Source organism: Arachis stenosperma, chromosome 4 (assembly GCF_014773155.1).
Source record: "Arachis stenosperma cultivar V10309 chromosome 4, arast.V10309.gnm1.PFL2, whole genome shotgun sequence".
NCBI lineage: Eukaryota > Viridiplantae > Streptophyta > Magnoliopsida > Fabales > Fabaceae > Arachis > Arachis stenosperma.
This window is the reverse complement of record NC_080380.1, coordinates 130,373,949-130,397,603: the sequence shown is the minus strand read 5'-3', so window position 1 is coordinate 130,397,603 and position 23,655 is coordinate 130,373,949. Positions and strand designations below refer to the sequence as shown.

At 35.4% G+C, this 23,655-nt stretch overlaps 3 pseudogenes; 1 reads left to right on the top strand and 2 right to left on the bottom strand.

Moving 5' to 3' along the window:
* The first annotated feature begins 5,878 nt into the window (after nt 1-5,878).
* LOC130975521 (sugar transport protein 14-like) lies at nt 5,879-16,365 on the top strand (annotated as a pseudogene).
* Nucleotides 16,366-17,945: 1,580 nt separating this feature from the next.
* On the bottom strand, nt 17,946-20,388 carry LOC130975520 (sugar transport protein 14-like; annotated as a pseudogene).
* Nucleotides 20,389-23,091: 2,703 nt separating this feature from the next.
* On the bottom strand, nt 23,092-23,287 carry LOC130978493 (small nucleolar RNA U3; annotated as a pseudogene).
* Between the last annotated feature and the right edge of the window lie 368 nt (nt 23,288-23,655).

Sequence of the window (23,655 nt, the reverse complement as noted above, 5' to 3'; positions counted from 1 at the left end):
ACAAAATATTAGGAATTCAGGTGCCTACTCATGTAAGACCAGAAAACGCTAATTCCCATGTGCATTGATATGTTATATTTGCTTTCAAAAATAAAGAAAAGAGAAAAACCAAAAATATTCAAATAATTAAGTAAATAAATGAATAGGGGGACAAAATTACCCCAATGTCAAGTTTAAAGAAAGATCAATGCATATGTGATGAAATTAAAGAAAAATTGATGCATGAGTACTTAATGCAAAAGTGGGAATTTCGGGTAGCTAGGCATGATTTTGGAATTTCATAGAGTGTGTGTATGTTAGGTGATAGCTTAGGTTACTCAAAGATTCAATTTATAGCTCACTTGGCCATACATATATCCTCACCCTTACCTTAGCCCCATTACAACCTTGAAAAGACCTCATGATATTTGTATTGGTACATTAAATATTTGTTGATTAGTTAGATGAAGAATAAAGTTTTAGAAAGTATGACTAGAGAAGAGTAGAGTGATCAACCCTAGATACTTGAGATACTAGAATGCATATACACTACCAGTGAGGGTTCAATGCTTGATTCTATGTTCCCTTCTTTCATGAGCTATCTTCTTACAAGTTTAATTGCTTCCTATTGTATGATTTGAATTAGTGGAATTTGATTTATGTTTGTCTTGGAGAACTTGTTTACTTTTGAGCAAGTAGATAGAAACGTCTTAACATATAGTTGCATTCATATACATAGGTTGCATTGCATTGCATTGCATGAGTCTTAGTTTCTCCTATTCATTCTTTTTGTCTCCTTGGGCTTAGCATGAGGAAATGCTAATGATTAAGTGTGGGGAGTTTGATAAACCACTATTTTATGGTTTATCTTGTGCTAAGTTGAGTGGTTTTTATCAACTCTTTACTCACTTATTCATATGATTTGCATGATTTTACACTTCCTTCCCAATTTCACTCTATGGTTGAAAACTGGCTTCCTAGACATCTAAATTGTATATTTTTAATTCCTCTTTATATCATTCGATGCCGTGATCTGTGCGTTAAGTGTTTTCAGGGTTTATAGGGCAGGAATGGCTTAGAGGGTGGAGAGGAAGCTTGCAAAAATGGAAGGAACACAAGAAACTAAGGAGCTGACCAGCGAGAAAAGATGCGTGCGCGCAAAAAGCGAGTTTGCACAGCGATGCGTGCGCGTACCTCACGCGTACGCGTGACAAGCGAAGATGGCCAGCGACGCGTACGCGTGACATGCGCGACCTATAGAAAACGCTGGGGGCGATTTTGGGCTAAGTTTTGACCCAGTTTTTGGCCCAGAAACACAGACTAGAGCCAGGGGATAGTAGATACTCAAGACACATTCTCATTACGCATAGTTTTAGTTTTAGTTTTGGGAATCTTAGAGAGAATTCTACTACTTTCTCTAAGTTTTCTTCACATTCGTAGCTTTGGAGTTTATTGCTTTTGCTTTGGATATTGAGAAGAGTCATTACCTCCGTTGAAGTTGCTATTGTTCTAGTTTGCTTTCTTATTCCTTTACTCTTTTATTGCCCATTTACCCTGCTTGGATAAGTATGTTTATGATTTTGGAATTTATTAATGCAAAGAACTATTTTTACTTTTAATTAATTTTCAATTGTTGTTTATCATGTCTTCCTTTTATTCCCTTTTTAATTCTGTGAAGTTTATATTCATGTTAATGGAGTAGTTTCCTGACTTGATTGGGAGTTGATTAAGAGGAGAACCTTGAGTTGGAATACTCAAGTGTTAATCTTAACTGAAAATTATTGGCTGACTCTCTAATCTCTGACTCTAATCCTTTCTTAGGAAAGGATTAGGACTCGAGTGATAGAGTTGGTTAGTTAGTTACTTGACTTTCCCTTATTAAGTAAGGAATGACCAAGTAGAACAACAACATTTTATTATTACACTTGAAAAAAATTCAACAAGGATAGAAATTCCAATTAATCCTCTCCCGGCAAGGCCTTTATTTGAATTATATAAATTCTCTCGTAAATTTCCATTGCTTAAATTTACTATTATTTATTTTTCTGTTTCTCAAACTTAAAAATTTTTGGAAAACCTCTGATTAATAAAATAGCACTCTTTTGTCAACTGTTGGGAGACGACCTGGAATTCATACTCCCAATATTTTATTTCTAAATTTTGTGACAACTCTTTTAAATGATACGCAGAATTTTCATTGATTAAGAACTGTACTTGCAATGGTGATTTCTGAATTAAATTCTTAATCGGTAATTTTCCGTATGTCATCCATTTATGAGCAACCTATTTTCTATGTTGAAAGGAACAAGTCCTTAGGATGAAGCAAAATAAATGCGGTTTGAAAAGCAAACCTATGTATACCTATAAAAGCACGATCTCAGACAAGGAAATATACACAATATAAATACAAAATATTTTCTCTTTCTCTATGTACAAAGGTTTTCTTTATCTTTTCTCTTCATATACTACAACGACCTATATATTAATAAATATATTAATCATCCTTATTATATTGAGATAGCAATCATTGTGAATTTTATTATTAAAGCTATCTAATTATTTCATTATTTTATATTATTATATCTTCCTTAGTTATTTATTTTACAACAAAATAAATAGCAATAAATAGAGTAGAAATAGTTTGGGTCGCATTCGCAGCATTTACAACACTATCTCCAAAATTCATATTCTTTATGTACATATTAATCTTTCTAAACTTTAATTAGATTAGTCTTTCAAAATATTAAAATTAAACAAATTAATACTTGTCCATTAACGACATTAGGTGATTTTCAATGGAAAAACTTAATGGAAAAACTTAACGTATCCGACGAAATACATATAAAAAATCTATTAAATCAAATTTAAATTAGTCCGTGAAGTTCCACTCGAACTTTAAAGTAGTTATTGAAATTAATAGTCATCCAATTTTATTTTTGAACTTGCACTCCAAAACTCATACTAGTTCCTAAGACATTTTTCGTTCATCAAATTACTAAAATAACATCGTTTTGTATCTATAAAAAAACTAAGTAATTTCAATAACCACTTTAATGAGAAAAAAAATAACACAATAAGTAAATTAAAGCTCAATGATGATTTATGGCAACAGAAATTTTAACTAAAAAGATGATTTATAGCAACAAAATAATGTTCTGTAAAATGACTGAAACCCTTTTAGTAATGGCAGACTTGAATCAGCTACATCTGTTGCAGGCCTTGCTACCATCAGGCATGAGTTGTGTTCCTACTTATCAAACCATCCTACTTCATTCCTCAATATAGCTACCATAAACAAATCAAATTCACATTAACAATATTACCTTTTGTTTTAACATCAATTAATTAATATTAGTCACTTAATTAAGTGCTTGCAAGCATTCTTCTAACTCCAGTAGTAAGGTTCTCATCCATACTTAATTTATTAGCCAAGTGATTATTTCACCAAGACAACAGTAGCTTTAATCGTGATTATAATCAATAACAACTTTAACTCAGTCATGATTTTTAGTAACAAACAAATTCAAGTGAGTAATTATTATAGCAACAAATTCAACGTTCAATCAAAAACAAATTCATTCAGCAATGAATAAATTGAAGTTAAGTGATTATTTCAGCAAGAGAGCAAATTCAACGTTCAGTAATAATCAGGAACAAATTGTAGCAACACATAAAATCAAATTGCAGTGATGAATTATAGCAATAAAATCAAAACAGAAAAAAATGAGAAATTTGATAGAACTCACCAAATCAAGTTGCGCTAAGGAAGTTAACGGCGAGGCTCCAAGCAAGAAGACAAACAAGACCAACCCACCGGACCTACTGCCTCTACTTTCAGCGACGACGAGCGTAGGAGAAGGCGTGCGACTGAATTTCGTATGGTTCCGTTTGGTTCTACCACCTGCGAAGCGAGGCCAGGAAGGCAGTGTCTGAGCTTGTAACGCTGAGGACATAGAGCGCGACGAGCCTGATTCCAAAACAGTGAGTGCCAGACCGAGAGAGAAGTGACACACCGGATACGAGAGTGGCGTAAAAGAGGTGAGAGAGCTTGAGGGAGAGAGTAGCGAGAAAAATACCTTAGGAAAGAGATGTTGAGGCTTAAGGGCAGGGGATCAGATCAGGACATTTGATGTTGGGGTGGGGTTGGGGTGTCAAATATTAAATAAATAAATAAACACAACCTGAATCGGGTTAAATTAACCAGCCGAGTCACTGGGTTTAATGAAAATTTGTCGGGTCGAACCGGGTCTCACCAGGTCTGCTGCATAGTCGGTTCAATGAGTGGTTCGGCCGGGCCAGGTGACCGGATAACCGGATTTTCGATCGAACCGATCAGGTCGAGCTGGGTTTGATAACAATATTAACTACCTTCATAAAGTCAATATTGACCTTATTAATGGTCTTTTTCTATTTAATTTTTCTTTTTTTCTTTTTTTTTTACCATTCGGCTAGCCTCACTATTTTTTATTGGGCCGTGGTTCAGGATTTTGCGAAATAAATTTTCAAATAATCAGAAAAACTTGTTTACCAAAAATCGAATTTTTACAGAAGAGTCCTTAAAAAATGACTGGGATCAGTCTGTCCCACCTTGTCAAACCCTACGATTTCGGTGAAGTAGGTTTTGCGAGTTTAAAATCTCACTCCAATTCGCCTTTTGGCAGTTTTAGTAGGCTAACCCGACGAATTCGATTCGATTTGCCATCCCTGTCGAACTAAGGATCCAATTTTCACTATAGTGCCGTAATTTTTTCATTTTGATTGTTTTCTTTCTCTCTCTCAACCGTCAACATAGTAAGTTTATGTCAAAGAAGATTTTTAATTCTATCTTGGGTTTAACTGTTTAAGAACTCTTTTATTCGATTTTAATTTGATCGACATATTAAAAATGTCCTTATTAATACCTTTAATAATTAACTAATAATAATGAGATTATAACAAATAATTAAGTATTATATATTCTTACTTGTAAATTATATAAAAAAAATTTATAATCGTCACATGTCAACAATATATTTCATACAATTATCACATGAGTATCTCTATTAACGGTGTAGATTCTCAAGAATATAATTGAAATATATTTAAAATATTATAAGTTTTTTTATTAATATGTCATATTTTCTAAAATTTATTATCAAAATGCCACCCTTATGAAACTAATTACTAAATGTCAATTTTTTGCTAAGGTGGTAGTAGATTTGTTATTTTATTTTATAAAAATATTATTTGTATACCAAAATCAGTCATTAATATATTTGTGTATAAATATATATGTAGTTTAATTTATTTTTAAGGAAAAATAATTTTATTAAACCCAATGGATTTCAATATGTCCTGAATGTTCCAAATCAAAAAATGTAACGTCAAAGTCCCAAATCACATTTCTATATAAATCGAATTGAGTGAATTTGATTTAGTGAAACATGTAGTAAATCGAATGAAATTGATTTGAATTAGGTAAAAAACGAAGTTCAACTAAAATCGAATCAAATCAATTCGATTTAAAGTTCCCCTACTAAATCGAATTAAGTAGGATCGATTTAAAGATGAACTTAAATCGAATCAATTCGATTTATGAATGAACGTAAACCGAATCGATTAAATTCGATTTACACATGCACCAACGTTAGAGTAAATCGAAGTTAAATGTTTCAATTTTTACAAAGCAATATGGTATATAAAAACGAGCTCCTACACGAAATTTTGTAGAAGAGTGAGATTCACAATAGCTAGTGATCAGAGTTTTGTAGCTCTTGTGCACTATAGAGGGTCCATTAAGAAGAAAATGCGATCAGGAATTAAGTTCACCGACAAGGACCCGCTGAGTGTATTTCTTTAACCTTCGACCAGTTTCGCTGAGTTTAAGAATCATATACTCCAAAGACTAGGATTGCATGGCATGAAACGGGTGGAGAAGTTGTTCTATAGAATTCCGATTTTCGTGTTATACGATGATGTAAAGTATGATTCATTCGTTATTAGCAGTGACGAAGATACGCAGGTGCTGTTTCATTGTCGCCGTCAGTTTCCTGAGGTGAGGACTCCAGAGTTATTGGCGAAGCTTGTGGATGTGGCATCTAGTTCCGGAGGTTCGAACAAGAATCTGCACTCCACATGACATCTAGCCAGCTCTAGTGCATTGCCTATTAGATCTTTGTCAGCAGTGCCGGTGATTACACCCGAGCCAGATTTAGTGGCTTCACCATCCTTTGTCGTCAATCTGAATCGCATCAATGGCCTCCTCCAGCCAAATCCACCCACGCTGGCTAGATCATGTCCCAACACGCTGCCTCCTAGCAACCCTACAGTTGTCCAGAACATCAGGTAGCTGGTCCATGTCCGGGACTCGTCCGGGGCTTCACTTAATCGCCTGAGCTGGTATCGCAGCTGCCCTAGGGTCACCTAGGATAAGCTCAAGCGATAAAAACCTCCTGCCGTGCTGATACCTGATGTAGGACCAAACGTGGTTTCAAAATTTCACAAAATAGGTTTTTTGTTACAAGTATAGCTCCGAACCAACAATTGATTCAAATCAAAATTTAATCCAGGATATTGTCACAATTCAAATCAATTTAACTGAGAGTATTTAGACTCCTGGGTCATTCTCCATAGGACCTAGTGACAAAGAGCGCATAAAATTGGTTGTGAGAGACAAAGAGTGTTCAATGATAAAGAAGCAAACAACTAAAGAAATCAAAGAACGATTCAAAATTGCAATTAATAAACTAATAAAGGAATAAAGGAACTATGTATGTAATATAGACAAGTAATGTTATAAAGTGATGGAAAAGTGGTTCAAAACATGAATGAAACCTTGACTTGGGATGAGTAATGGAATCCCTTCCTTGCCATAACCATAACTATGATAATTATGATGGATTAATATCACTAAGTCAACCCTTAACATCGAAGGATAAGTTAAGTGAGCATAATTGTCATTAATCCACAAATCCTAGCTAACTTACCAAATTAATTGGTAAAAAGCTAGCGTTAGTGGAAACAATAACAACTTGCAACCCAAGAATTATCACTAAATGTTGGACATTATGGCTCTAGTAATCCATAAACTCATTTTTCCCAAGCCAAGGGGTGGAAATTACCCCATAATCAAAATTGGCATTTCATCAAACACATAGTGGGCATAAACATAAAACATGGCAAAATTGAGAAAATGATGAAAGCTATGAACTACAAATGATCACAATTAGCAATAATAACTCAAACAAACATAAAATAGCCATCAAACATCAAATTCCTCAACTAGAAGTCCAAAATTACAAAACTATGTATATATTGACAAAGGGAATTAAAGTGTAAGAAAATGTAGAACAAATAGTATAATAAAAGAGATAATTAAAGAAATACTTACAAAGAAATTGCTAGGATCCAAAATCAAAACTTGAACTATAAAATTCTACAAACTCTAATCAAGAACTCTAAGGAAATTGAGAGAAGAAACCTAAGCTAAACTACCCTAAAACTACTCCTAAAGTGTATTATATGAAGTATGGTCATGTATGTTATGATGTGTGGTTGCTTCCCCCTTCATATATCATCCAAAATCAGCTTCAGCCTTCCAGAAATCGGCCAAAAAGACCTCAAAATCACAAGCCACGTGACTTTTTAATGAAGTCACGCGCTGGTACCTGTGCGTACACACACATGCTGATTTTTCTCCTACGCATACGCACAGAAGTTGTGCATGGGCACACTTGCTGATTTCTATTCTGTGCGTGGGTACAGCTTGTGTGTGGGCACAGGTGCTGATTTTGACCTTTGTGCGTGGGCACAGGCTGAAATACTTTTCTCCTTTGATTTTTTCATGTTTTCTTCCAATTTCGTACTTTTCTTCCACTCTTATCAAGCCATTCCAACCTATTACACCTGAAATCACTCATCAAACACATCAAAGCATCAAATGGAATGAAACTGGAATAAAATTAATTAAATTAAACACAAAATAGCATGTTTTTACAATTAGGCACCATTTAGGGAGAGAACACAAAAGTATACTATTTGGATGAATAAATGTGGGTTTATGTGATGAAATCCACTCAAATCAAACCAAAATATATCGTCAAATATGGACTCACCAATTCCCCCACAGTTAGATAATAGCATGTCCTCATGCTAATCATGATCAAAGGAGAAGGATAGAAGGACAAGCAACTTATTTAATGCATCTACCTATATATATATATATATATATATATATATATATATATATATATATATTGTACTATGAGTTTGGTGAAAACAAACCAATGAATTCCAAGCAAGAGTATAGACATCTAGGGCTCAGCAAAGAAACAACTCAATGCAATCACAATATAGAGAATTGATTTAACTCATCAAAATGAAGCAACTTGCAAGAATACATGATAAGAAGTATGGAAACATAGAGTTGAGTGATCGAACCCTCACTAGGTGTGTATACACTCTCAACGCTCGGTGTTTTAGAGTTTAATCACTCAAGTCTCCTTCTAATCATGCTTTCAAGGATTTGCTTTTCATCTAACAATCAACAAATATGTGATGCGTAAGTGCAAGTATCATGAGGTCTTTAGAGGGTTGTAATGGAGTTAGGATTAAGGTTGGATAAATATGGCTAAGTGGACTAAAGAATTGGATCTTTGATTAGTTCAAGTGCTCCACTCAACCTATATTAACCAAATAGCAAAATATGCAACCTAACTTTCCATAATCACACTTTTTATACACATTCATGCATCATTTTCATCCAAATCCACATATGCATTTTTTATTTATTTTTTTTCTTTGGGATAACTTTTGTCCCATCTTATTGTTATTGTTATTGTTATTGTTATTGTTATTATTTTCATTTCACTTTTTTTTTCTTTTTCTGTTTCTAGGACAAATGCATATGGTTAAAACAAATTGATACATGAATGTGCATCTATTTTTCCAAATTTTCAATGAATACCCTAAAAATACTTTTATGTCTCTATCGATGCTTCCCAAAATTCTCCCTACACTTAAATGAAACACACTCCTCAACCTAAGCTAATCAGAGACGCAATTCAAGGTAATTCATGGTTTTTTGTTTGGGGTTGTGATGTGCTAACAATTAGAACAAAGGGGATTAAAAAGCTCAAAAGGGGTTAACAAAGGTAGATGCAAGGGTAAGTCCATATGGATGAGTGAGTCTAATTCAAAAATGGCCTCAATAATGCTAAATGCATTCAAAACATTAAACATTGGAAATAAAAAATCAAGCAAAACCAAGATTACAATCATAGAAGGAGCATAGCACACAATGAACAAAATTTGTGGTTATAATGTGTAACCACTCATTAAGGCTCAACAACTCACAAGGTTATTTTGTTCTATCACTCTTCTATGTTTCACAAAAAATTCATTTAAGCAAGTTTTTAAAAACAATTTTTCCAAATCAATTCCATAGAACGCCTTAAAAACAAAATTCTTGGAGATCTTTGTTGTTTTTCACCAAAATTATTTTCTATATATGTATGTATGTATGTTGTGATGGATGCAAAGTTTTCAAAATTTCTTAGTTCTTCTCCTAATTTTCAACATCACAAAAAACTAACGTGAACAATTAGGATCAAAATTGAACTAAGCATTATGCTATTCACATCATCCAATTACAACCAATATCTATAAGCTATATATCAAGCAAAAGCAAAAATGCCAAAAGCAATAACTAGAAATAAACTAAGATATATATATATATATATATATATATATATATATATATATATATATACCAAAAGAAAAAATGCAATGCAACAGTTAAAAATGCTCCAAATATCTACAAGAAACATAATAAAAGAAAACAAAAATAAAGTGCAAAGTGTTCGGAAAAGAAAATTTATGCCCCAAAAATGGCGAATCCTCCCCCACACTTAAGCGTTGCACGGTCCTCCGTGCACGAATACAATCCGGGAGAACAGCTCTAAAGCGCTCCACCTTTAGCTGACAGATGCAGGGCTCGGGTTGCATGGAAATTTCCAAGTTCAATGCATTCTCGGCATCTCCATCCTCAGTGTCCTCCTCCTCCCCCGGCTCCTTGTCGTTATGTCTTTATAGCAAGAATTGTGTTGGTTAGGCATTTCTCAATAAAATCTCGTTGCAAGCATAGCTCCAAACCAAATAACAACTCTCACATCAAATTTAGTTTTGGTTTTGTCACATGTACAAACCCCAATGAAAATTTAACCGAAGTATTTAAACCTCGGGTCGTCTCACAAGGAATTGCAATGAAGTGGTCAATTATTGGCTATGAAGGAACATGGGGGTTTGATTTGTAAAAGGGACGAGAAATTAAATGGCAAGAAAGTAGATGGCAAGCAAATTAAATCAAGTATGCAATTAAAGAAAGCAATCAATAAAGAGAGACATTCATGGCAAAGATTGAGAATATAGGTTTTCTATCCTAGTCATACAATGATTAATTCATTCTATTTAGTCAACTCCGGCAAATGGAAGAAGGTATCATGTCATCTTCACATAGGGAGAACGTCAAACAAGACTAGTTAATCATATCACAATAATAAACAAGAATTTATCTTATTACGTCATCCCCGACGATGGAAGAAGGTATCATATTATCCTCACACTCGAAGAAAGTCTAATAAAACTAGCTAATCTCAATCCAAAAGTCCTAATCAACTTACTAATTGAATTAGCAAAAGATTAGCGTCATTAGAAGAAATATTAGCTAACAACTCTAGATCACCAATATAGGTTAGGTTTTCATGACTCAAGATTGCTTAATTACTCTTTCCAAGCCAAGAATGCTCAAAGAGCTACTCTAACATCCAACCAAGCATTTTGTCAAATACTTGGAAGTCATAAAAGGAAAGCATGGTAAATGTGCAAGAAATAGTAAAATTTACCAACTACCAATTGCAAGGAAAGTAAAATTCACAACTCAAATCAACAATAAAAGAGACATCAAACATCAGATTTCACTAAAGGAGATTCAAATCCAACATGAGTGCATGAACATAAGAGAGGCATGAAAGTAAAATTAACAAGAGAACCAAAAAGAATTGAAACATTAGAACAAGAAATTTTAAAGGAAACAAGATGAAATCAAGTAATCAAATGTAGATCTAAGAGAAATTAACCTAATCCTAACCTAATTCTAGAGAGAAGAGGGAGCTTCTCTCTCTAGAAAACTAACTAAAGGCTCATCATGACTAACTAAGTGCTCTCCCCTTTGCCCAAGCTTGAATTTTGCATGAAATAGCCTCAGAAATGAGTTGGATTTGGGCCTGGGCAGCTCAGAAATCGCCCCAGCGTTTTCACTTTAATGAGGTCACGTGCGAGTATCGACGCGTATGCGTGGGTCACGCGTACGCGTCGCTTGGCATTTTTTCCATCCACGCGTACGCGTCGTCTACGCGTACGCGTTGCCATGCGACTTCATATCTACTCGTGCTTGTCCGTCACGCGTGCGCGTCCATAAATGCACTCCAAATCCTTATTTTTTCATGAGTTCTCCACTTTGCATGCTTTCCTCTTCACTCCTTTGATCCATTCCTAGCCCTTTTCAACCTGAATTCATTAACAAACACATCAAGGCATCTAGTGGAATCAAAGGTGAATAAAAATTACCAATTTAAGGGCCTAAAAAGCATGTTTTTACACTTAAGTACAAATTCAAGGAGAATTACAAAACCATGCTGTTTCATTGAACAAATGTGGCGAAAGGTGATAAAATTCCCCCAAATTAAGCACAGGATAAACTACAAAATTAGGGTTTATCAAACCTCCCCACACTTATCCTCATGCTAAACTCAAGAAAGAGACAAAGGGTATCAACATTTATTCAATGTAAACTACCTAGATGCAACTTATATAAATGTAACTATCTATATGAATCCAATCACTTGGTCAAAACAAATCACTTCCAAGGAAACATATGTAAGCATAAGGGCTAAAGCACTAGAAATCAATTCAAACCAAACCAAACCCACAATTGTATTGAATTATTAAAAAGATTTTACAAACTTGCATGAAGAAGAATGATCATGGTGAAAACATATAATTGAGCAATCAAACCCTCACCGGATGTGTATCCGCTCTAGTCACTCAAGTGTTTGGGGTTGATTCACTCAATTCTCCCCTAATAATACTTTCCAAGATTTGTTTTTCATCTAACAATCAACAATTATTCAATGCATGCATACAAATATCATGAGGGCTTTTCCGTAGGTTGTAATGGGGCTAGGGTCAAGGTAGGGTCATATATGGTTAAGTGGACTAGAATTTGAATCTTTGATTAACCTAAACTTCCCACCTAACCTATATAACGACCTATACAATTTAGAAGCTAACCTAACTACCCATTCTTCACTTTTCTACACACTCATGCATTCTCTTTTGGATTATAACTCATATGCATTGATTCTTATTGAGCTTTACTTGGGGCATTTTGTCCCCTTCTTATTGCTTTTCTTTTTCTTTCTTTTTCTTTTTTTTATTATATAATTTTTTCTTTATTTTGTTTTTTTTTTTTTGCAATAAAGTATATACAAAAGTATCAATGCATATGGTTTTACATTTAATGCATGTGTATGTACCTAATTCCCAAAATTTTTACAAAAAATGCAAAGATACACTTTCATCCCAACCAATATTTCCAACTCTTCCAAACTTGAATGATAAACACTCTCACTAGCCTAAGCTAATCAAAGATCCAAACAAGGGACATATATTGTTTTTCACTTAAGGCTTGTAATGTGCTAACATTAAGAACAAATGGGTTAAACATAGGCTCAAAATTGGTTACAATGGAAGACAAAAGGTAGGCTATTTGGGTAAGTGAGCTATTTGAAACAATGGCCTCAATCATATAAGTGCATGTATACACAAAATAATGGACATATAGAATCCAACAAATCAAAGATTACAATCATAGAAAGAGAATAATGCACACAAGAATGAAAATAAGTGGTTATATGATGTAACCACACCATTAGGCTCAAATCTCACATGCTTGTGTTCTTAGCTCAAAAATATGATCCACAATATGTATAATTCAAGCAAGTTCTAAAAAATTTTTTTTAATCAATTAGGGTGCCCTAAAGATGAATTTCTTGGAAAATATCATGATTTTGACTAAGCTTAATATGCAATGCAACCAAAAATCCTAAAAGACCTAAAAATGAGATGCAAAAGTGTTGGGATTAGAAATTTGTCACCTAAAAATTTACCGAGTGGTCGGACGACCTCCCCACACTTAAAAGTTTGCATCGTCCTCGGTGCACTCAAAGATGAGCAAGGGGTACGGCGACTTTCCTAGTTGCTACCTTTAGCTGGTGGGTCAACCGGTTGCTGCGTGTTCTTCTCCCACTTCCATTTTTGCTTATGGGGACTCCTCCATAAAAAATAGAAAGAAGAATAGTAAGAAAAATAAATGCAAAAGCAAAGAAGTGTAAATTGTTGGGATGAGGTAAAAACCATTAGAATGGAGTGAGTGAATTATTGTGATATTGATGAAAAATAGGTGTGTGGGTCCTAGATTACATGCGGTTTAGAACTCACACCCTAGTATTTAAAAGTCATGTCACAATTATACAAAAGAAAGCATACGCTTCACTCATTCTAGTGTGCTTGAGATACTTCAAAAGACTTGTAAGTTAAGATAAGCAAACAAGTAATGAAGAAGCATGAAAGCATCCAAGCAATTAATCAAGCAATTATGAAATGGATAATGGATGGACATCGGTTGATGTGTAAGTAAACTTAGTGAACAAAACGGTATATGAAACTTACACAACACTCAATGATACATATTGAAGTTGTTGAAACACCTAAGTGACATAAGGGTGGAAGACATGGATGTTATGGAACTTAGGAAAAGAGACGTAAGAGTTAAAATCAATCACATAGCAAGCATGGTCCACAAAGTTTGAAAAGCTAAAAAATATGTCACTAGGTAAGCTTTTGATCCGATTTCACAATTCCAAAATCTCAATGCATGAAATAGGTGATGCTCAATCCTAAACAAGCACACTAAAAAAATGCATTGAAAATGTACAATTGCCTAACAATGGATGATGAATGCATGGTGGCCAAAATATGCAATTCAAAAGAGTTAAGAAGCTTAAAGGCAATGTAATATGTACTTGGTATTCACAAATGTTGAACATGAAAACTCAAAACCAAGTACCCAAATGTGTCCTCAACAAAGAAATTCAACAATGAAAATTAAAAACAATGATATTAAAAGAACATCTCATCAATAATCAGCAGCAAGAAACAGTAACAAGATTAATAATCCAACACTTATAATGAAAAATAGAAAAATAATAAAAAATTAAACTAAATAACTACTAATCAACTAACTAAAAGAAATGGTTATAGGTGGTGTTTGGTAGTGCTGGATGATGGTTGAAGAGGGGAAAGAATAGAAGAGAAGAAAGAAGAAGGCAAGAAATGGAAAGAAGAGAAAAAAAGAAGGTTGATGCAAGGCAATCCACGCATACACGTAGAGGGACGCGTGCACGTGGTGAGGTGAAATGAAAACAACGTGTACGCGTAGGTCACGCGTACGCGTGGTGTGTTATTCAGAAAAAATGACGTGCACGCGTATGCGTGGGTAGAGTTGTGCCTCAGGCACAAAGTTGGCATGAGGTGGGCACAACTCTCGATTTTCATGTATGGAGGGTTGAAACTTCTGGAACCATGTGTACGCGCGTGCGCGTGGATGGTTGAAGATACTTGGGCCACGCGTACACGTGGGTGACACGTACGCGTGGGTTGGTGCTCTGTTTTTCAAAATTTTTCTATATTTTTGCACCAAACCAAACATTCCAAACCTCCAAACAACTACCAAAACATCATAAAACCTTATTTAACATCCTAGAATCCCAATTAAACTCAAATAATCAAGCTATGCCTTTTAAGACTCCCTCTCCTATATGGAACCTCGGCCACACACCATAGCCATCTTTATGATTGGGTTCTGGATGTTGAACACGTCGATCAACATGATCCAGGTCCCCAGTTGAGCCTTCTTTGGTGACCTTGTCGCTAGGGACCAACGAAAAATCCGACAAGCAAACACACTCTTCGCATTCTTCATGGCAATAGGAAGCGTGCTAGGTTACTTGACCATGTTCCTTCAGAGATTCCCGACTAAGTTGCCAAACTCAATGCAGCTACACAGAACATTGCAATGCTCATCATTGGCAGGGTCCTTCTTGGAGGAGGCATTGGCTTTAGCAACCAAGTTGTACCCTTGTATCTTTCTGAAATGTCTCCGGCAAGGAATCGAGGAGCAGTCAACCAACTCTTTCAGTTCACAACCTATTTTGGAATCTTGGTTGCAAACCTCATCAACTATTTTACTGATGAAATACATCCCCATGGATGGAGAATCTCGCTGGGCTTGGCGGCTATTCCGGCACTTCTGATGCTTGTTGGAGGTATTTTCTGTGCCGGGACACCTAACAGTCTTGTGGAACAAGGAAGGTTCGACGAGACAAGAAAAGTATTGGAGAAAGTAAGAGGGACTAAAAATGTTGATGCCAAATATCAAGATCTTGTTGAAGACAATGAAGAAGCACAGGCAGTCACTAGCCCCTTTAGGACACTTCTGAAGAGGAAGTACAGACCCCAACTTGTGATAGGAGCCTTGGAGATTCTGGCATTCCAGTAGCTAACTGGCAATAACTCCATCCTCTTTTATGCTCCTGTCATTTTCCAGAGTATTGGGTTTGATTCTAATGCATCACTGTTTTCATCTTTTATCACCAATTGAGCTCTCCTCGTCGCCACAGTCCTCTCAACGTTTTTAGTCGACAAGTTTGGTAGAAGGAAGTTCTTTCTGGAAGCTGGTTTTGAAATGATATGCTGCATGGTAAGTATTATTGCTTGTTTGTGCTGCTGTCCTAGTTGTTTATACTGATTAAATGCTTATTGGACCCTCTGGTTTGGTTGATTTTCAAATTGCTACTACTGTAGCTTTGGCTCTGGATTTTGAACATGGCAAATAACTTTCTAAAAGCATCAATTACTTTCTTGTTATTATGATATTCTTATTTATGTTGGCTTATGGAAGATCTTGGGGTCCACTAGGATGGTTGGTTCCTAGAGAGTTCTTCCCATTGGAGATAAGATGAGCAGCACAGAGTATAGTGGTGTGTGTCAACATGATCTTCACTGCACTTGGCAAAGTTGTTCCTCATGTTACTTTGCCACCTCAAATATGGGATCTTCTTGCTGTTTGCTGGCTTAATTGTCTTCATGAGTATGTTTATCTTCTTCCTCTTGCCGAAAACAAAGCAAGTTCTAATTGAGGAAATTTATCTCCTCTTTGAAAATCACTGGTTTTGGAAGAACATTGTAGGACAAAGGGACCAACACCATGGGAAGACAGCTGTTGTTTAAGAGCCTCAATGAAGTTATGCATGTTTGAATTGTCAACTGTAAGTCAGACATGGTTAAGGTAAAAGCTATACAAGAGAATAACTTTTACCTAAACCATGTTTTGGAGCTTTCCAGACCAGCAAAGAACAATAACTATTAACCAAAGTGACATGAGGAACAACTGTGCCACAAGTCATAGCATTTTTTAGTTCGTCCCTTGTATTGGCAAGGAACCAATCTAATCTGCCCTCCCGAGCTAGCTTTTCTATGATGTTCTTCAAGTCATAGCATTCAATGGTAGAGTGTTCGTAGATTAGGTGGTATTCGCAATACTCTGTCCGACTTCCTCCTCTTTTATGTTTAATCGGACGAGGGGGTGGGATCTTTTTCGTGTTGCATATCTCTCCGTAGACATCCACAAGGGACACTCGAAGAGGGGTGTAGTTGTGGTACTTTCTAGGTTTCTCTGTGGGTTGATCTTCTTTCTTTCTGGGTTCTTTTTCCTAGTCCCGAGGTAGGTAGGAGAATCCAGTTTTTGAGCTATCTCCCAATCGGGAGTTCTCCTCCGTATTGATATATTTTTCCGCCCTTTCTTGAACCTCGTTTAGAGATGTTGGGTGCTTCTTGGATATTGAGTGGCTAAAAGGTCCTTCTCTTATGTCGTTGATGAGTCCCATGATAGCCGCTTCTGTTGGAAGACTTTGTATGTCAAGGCATGCTTTGTTGAATCTCTCCATGTAGCTGTGGAGGCTTTCCCGATCTCCTTGTCTGATTCCCAGCAAGCTTGGAGCATGCTTGGCTTTATCATCCTGGATGAAGAACCTGGCGAGGAACTTTTTGGCAAAGTCGTCAAAGCTTGTAATTGATCTTGGAGGCAAACTGTCGAACCACTTTATTGCCGTTTTAGTTAGAGTAGTTGGAAAAGCTTTGCATCGTATGGCGTTTGAGGCGTCTATGAGATACATCCTACTTCTGAAATTGCTGAGATGATGGCTTGGATCAGATGTACCGTCGTATGAGGTCATGTCAGGAGCTTTGAAGTCTTTTGGGACTTTCACTTTCATGATTTATTTGGTAAATGGGTCTTGGTCCTTGTGGGGGCTATCATTGTGACTGGATCGAATGGTTTTAGTTTTGAGGTCGGCCTCGAGCTTTAAGAGCTTGTCCTCTAGCTCTCGGTGCCGTCTTGTTTCTCTTCATATGTCTCTTTCGGCTTCCCACTGATGCTCGACCTCTTGTTCGAGCTGTTTGAGGCGATCCTACCGTTTACGGAGGGCATCTAAGATTTCTGTGTTCGTAGACTGCTTGTCTCCCTTGGATTGAGGCACATCCTTTAATGTGGCATCCGTATTTTTAAGCGGAGTTCTTTCTTCCAAACCGGAATTGTGATCGTTGTCAAGGTTGTCCGCCATGATGATGGAATGACTTCAAGGTTCCACGGCAACGACGCCAATGTTCTTTGGTTAATAGTTATTATTCTTTGCCGTCTGGAAAGCTCCAAAACATGATTTAGGTAAAAGTTATTCTCTTGTATAGCTTTTACCTTAACCATGTCTGACTTACAGTTGACAATTCGAACATGCATAACTTCATTGAGGCTCTTAAACAGCAGCTGTCTTCCCATGGTGTTGGTCCCTTTGTCCTACAATGTTCTTCCAGAACCAGTGGTTTTCAAAGAGGAGATAAATTTCCTCAATTGGAACTTGCTTTGTTTTCAGCAAGAGGAAGAAGATAAACATACTCATGAAGACAATTAAGCCAGCAAACAGCAAGAAGATCCCATATTTGAGGTGACAAAGTGACATGAGAAACAACTGTGCCACAAGTGCAGTGAAGATCATGTTGACACACACCACTATACTTTGTGCTGCTGATCTTATCTCCAATGGGAAGAGCTATCTAGGAACCAACCATCCTAGTAGACCCTAAGATCTTCCATAAGCCAACACAAATAAGAATGTCACAATAACTGACGCTTTTAGAAAGTTCTTTGCCATGTCCGAAATCCAGAGCCAAAACTACATCAGTAGTAATTTGAAAATCAACCAAACCAGAGGGTCCAATAAGCAATTAATCAGCATAAACAACTAGGACAGCAGCATAAACAAGCAATAATACTTACCATGCAGCATATCATTTTAAAACCAGCTTCCAGAAAGAACTTTCTTCTACCAAACTTGTCGACTAAAAACGTTGAGATGACTGTGGCGACGAGGAGAGCTCCATTGGTGATAAAAAGATGAAAACAGTGACGCATTAGAACCAAACCCAATACTCTAGAAAATGACAGGAGCATAAAAGAGGATGGAGTTATTACCAGTTAGTTGCTGAAATGCCAAAATCCCCAAGGCTCCTATCACAAGTTGGGGTGTGTACTTCCTCTTCAGGAGTGTCCTAAAGGGGCTAGTGACAGCATGTGCTTCTTCACTGGCTTCAACAAGATCTTGATATTCGGCATCAACATTCTTAGTCCCTCTTACTTTCTCCAATACTTTTCTTGCCTCGTCGAACCTTCCTTGTTCCACAAGACTGTTAGGTGTCTCGGCACAGAAAATACCTCCAACAAGCATCAGAAGTGCCAGAATAGCCGTCATACCCAGCGAAATTCTCCATCCATGGGGATGTATTTCGTCAGTAAAATAGTTGATGAGGTTTGCAACCAAGATTCCAAAACAGGTTGTGAACTGAAAGAGTTGGTTGACTGCTCCTCGATTCCTTGCCGGAGCCATTTCAGAAAGATACAAGAGTACAGCTTCGTTACCAAAGCAAATGCCTCCTCCAAGAAGGACCCTGCCAATGATGAGCATTGCAATGTTCTGTGCAGGTGCATTGAGTTTGGCAACTTAGTCGGAATCTCTGAAGGAACGTGGCCAAGTAACCTAGCACGCTTCCCACTGCCATGAAGAATGCGAAGAGTGTGTTTGCTTGTCGGATTTTTCATTGGTCACTGGCGACAAGGTCACCAAAGAAGGCTCAACTGGGGACCTGGATCATGTTGATCGACATGTCCAACATCCGGAACCCAATCATAAAGATGGCTATGGTGTGTGGCCGAGGTTCCTTATAGGAGAGGGAGTCTTAAAAGGCGTAGCCGATGTCTGCGGAGAAGCTAATTATCAAAAGAGCTCTGGTGAGGGCAACGGCACTGGCAAGGATAAAAGGACGGTGGCACCTAAGTTTACAAGTGCATCGTCTACTCTAGTAACGGAGGATGGGCTCGAGATCTAAGCTTAAAATGGGGCCGCCGAGCTAGACGAGAGACATCCATCTTACAGGTACTCCGAAAATCTAGTAGGCAGGTATTAGCATTGATAGCTCTACAGCCGAGACAAAGTAGATTCCGGCAGCGATGATGGCCACCATGACTAGCTTACAGACTGGGCTTGGTTGCACCGATGGTGACCCCAATTTCGGCTGCGCCGGTAGAGACCCTTATTCCGACTACGCCATTGCAGACTTCGATACCAGTTGCGTCGGTGAGCTCATGACTATGTAATGCTACGTTCGAGGGATAGAAAAAGTGATTGACAGAGAGCGCATTCGAGGAATGCTAAGAGAGCGTTCGAGGGATGGAAAGTATGTTTGACGGAGAGAGACAGAGGTGTTCGTGTTCTTGTACAACACTAATTGGATGGGGAAGGAGGTATACGGTGGGAACCTAAGGATGCAGCATATAACATCGGTGTGTGATATAGAGCTCAGGGTCTTTTGATAAACTGGGTGTTTATGGGTGTTATGTCTTTGGGTGTGGATCCCATTGGGTGTGCGCTTGGTAGCTCCAAGAATGTTTGGAAAATTCTCAATTTTATCCTTGATGGTGGCTTTTCATTCTCCATAGCAGTAAGCACGCTTCCTACTACCATAAAGAATGAGAAGAACACGTTTTCTAGTCTGGTTTTCGGTTCGTCAGTAGCGGCAAAGTCCCCAAAGAATGAGATATCTACTTGTCCTGGGTGCAGGACAGAGCCTCACCTGTCAAGAATAGTAGAAGAAGATGCAACCTTTCAAGTTTGGACGGAACTCATCGCACACTTCTTCAGCCATTGCTATTTTCTAAATTTAATATATCCATTGACAAAGTTAAACATCCAATTTTAATCGGCAAAAAGAGCAAAACGGAGTAAGCATAGTCCAAGAATCTATTGATGTCATCCCTAAACTCTTGGCTATGTCTTGGTAAACTCATCCAATTCTTGGGAAAACCTAATTGTTCATAGTGATATTACTATTAAACTAAGAATCTAGGTAGCAAAAATAATGTAATTTTTATGTCCGCTAACAAAATCTTAAAAGAATATTAATAGATGAAGGAATTCTATTAATAATTCAAAGGTAGGCAAACATTTCATCAAAAGAACAATATACATAAAAAAGGTGCAAAAGAATAACATAAACATATAAAAGCAAATAAGTAAAAGATAGAAATATTTTACAAGGTCATGACGCAATAATTTACTATATATGCACAATTTGCGCTTAGTGTGTTCACCAAAGATTCGTAAATATTTTTTATCAATCTCCTTCAAGAAAAAAAACAAACAAACACCAATATTAATAATTAATAACTATATTAGAATAAAATAGCAATAGCTAACGAGCGTAGTTTGTTTTAAGAGGACAACTAAGAAAAAATAATTAACATAAATTCTTTTGGAGCAACTTGATTTTTCAGCCAAAAAACAAGAAGGAATAATCAACATAAATTCTTAGAAAACTTAATATTTAAAATAAAATAAAAAATAGTTTACTTAACATAAATAATTTACTTAACATACAAAATGTAAATAAAAAAATAAAAAAGAAGAGAATGACTCACAAAGTATAATTTTGTAGATATGCACTTACATTAGCTACTATAAATATAGACAGCTTAAATTAGTGGTAATAGTCAAATATAATTCCTTGATAACTAATTAATAATTTTGGTTTAATACGGTGGTCCTAATCCTAAAATTATAGCAGCTATGACAATGACGTTTGTCATTGACAAAATGAACTAAATTCTTCCATTGCTAATAATCATTGCATGTTAGAACTTAACAAGTTTCAGCACAATTATCATTTAGCAACAATGAGAATCTATGAAACGGAAATTAGAATTACAACAAACAAGAACGTAATTAAATCATCCAAAGATTGTGAGCTTTCTTTATTATTTTCTGTTTTTAGGAATGAAAAAGTGAAAATAGTTGTTTTTTTATTTTATCACCTATTTTCAATTTTTTTTTTTCACAAAATCTTAAAAGTAGAACGCCAAAGATAAAAATAAGAAACAAAAACAAAAACCAAACTGGACATAATGTTAACTTCATCAAAACCAATAGGTTTGGGACTACGATTTCACACGACAAAAAAAAATTTCTTATGGAAAGGAAATGTGGTTCTATCTGACTAGTGACTTCTTAAATCGATATTTCATCTCCTCTAAAAGCAAATATTTAAAGAATATATTTTAAGGTGAGTTCTACCAAACCCCCTCTATTTCAACATGTAAATTACCCCCCGTGACGTGACATACTTTAATTGGATGCTTAGTTTTAGTTTGAGTTAATTTAACTCAATAAGAGTTAATATGTTAACTAAAGTAGGGTAATTTTGTAATTAAATATTTTTATAAGAGAGATAAATATATAATTTCTATAAACATTAAAAAATAAAGTTATATTTTTATCATTGTGTAGAAATTCAATTTACCCCAGTCCCATTTCTCTCTGAAATTGAAAGAAAAAATCAACTCATTGGGTGTTTCATATTTTGATGAACCAGGAAATAAGGGTGTGTTTGGCAACCACGTTCAAAGAGAAAAAGTACGTTTAGATATCTTGAAAACTGTAATTTTTGGTTTGGCAAATTTTTTATTCATGAACGCAGAAGTGATTTTGCATTCAAAACCACGTTTTCAAGAAGCAACAATTTTAAACTTCTGCGTTTCACCAACGGGCTTTTAGCCATCAATACTCAATCTTTATTTATTTTTTACCAATTTTATCCTTTATGCATACTATTGTATTATTTATATTATTTTTATTTATATGAACTATCTTTTTCTATTATTTACTATTTTTTTATTAATTATTTATTTGATATTATACACTTTTATAATTATAATTTTTTTGTATTATTTTTATTTTTTTAATATAATATATTGATCCTATTAAGAAAATAAATTAAACAAAAAATTAATTGTAAATAATAATAATAAAAAATTATAACATACTAAAAAAGAGTACTAAAAGTACTAAAAATATACTGTATAAAAAATATCATAATTTTTTTTGATTTATTTCAATTACTACCAAAATAAATATTTAATTTTTTTATTATTTTTAGTACTCTCTAAAATTTATATTTTGTTAGTTTTAATTAAAAGTATATTTTGCCAATTTTTATATATTATTTTTATCTTAGTGTATAAATATCAATTTTATTATAGAATTAATTAATAACATCTATTCAAATATCTAAATTAAAATAATATACAAAAATTATTTAAGTTGATGTCTATTTTAGTAATTTTGTATCTAAAAGTGATTTTGAATAGTGTAATCCAAACAATATTTATTTTACTATAATTCATTTTGATATAAATATTGCCAAACATAAATCACTTAATACAAACTTACTTTTCATCAAAATCAAGTTTGCAAAATTAATTTTATTCAAACTCCCGTTTGCAAACTGTAATCCAAACACACACTAAGTATTTAGAGAAAAATAACTAATTAAATGGCCAGGGAAAAATATTTGAGTCTGTCAGAACACCGTGAGACCATCTCGGCCACAAGGTTGTAGTGCGAACGATCCTCCACCGTTCAGATGGCATGCGCTTTGGAACAATTAATCACGCTTTGACCTCACGATCATAGTTCAACCAAAGTCTTCTTAGAACTCAAGGATACAGATGTACGAGCCTATAGAACAGATCCTGTTCAAGTAAGGTCGTGTTCTGTGTTTTGTGTTCTTTGTGTTTAGTTATAAAAACTGCTTTTGTTTTGTGAACCTAGCCCAGGAGACTAAAAACTGCTTTTAGTTATAAAATCGATTATGATGGCTTTTTATGATGATAGTGTAGAAGGGGAAGACGAAAAAGAAAATGAAAATAATGATGATGATGATAATGATGATGGTGATGGTGATGATGATATGGGATTTCTGGATGGCATTGAAATTAAATTTGGAGGTATTTAATTACATAATCACCCACTTTGGGCTATAATTTAATTACCAATAATTTAACCATAGTTAACATAGCAACCAATTAAAAGATGACATGTCACAGAGGGTAAATTACATGTTATTATAAGAAGGGTA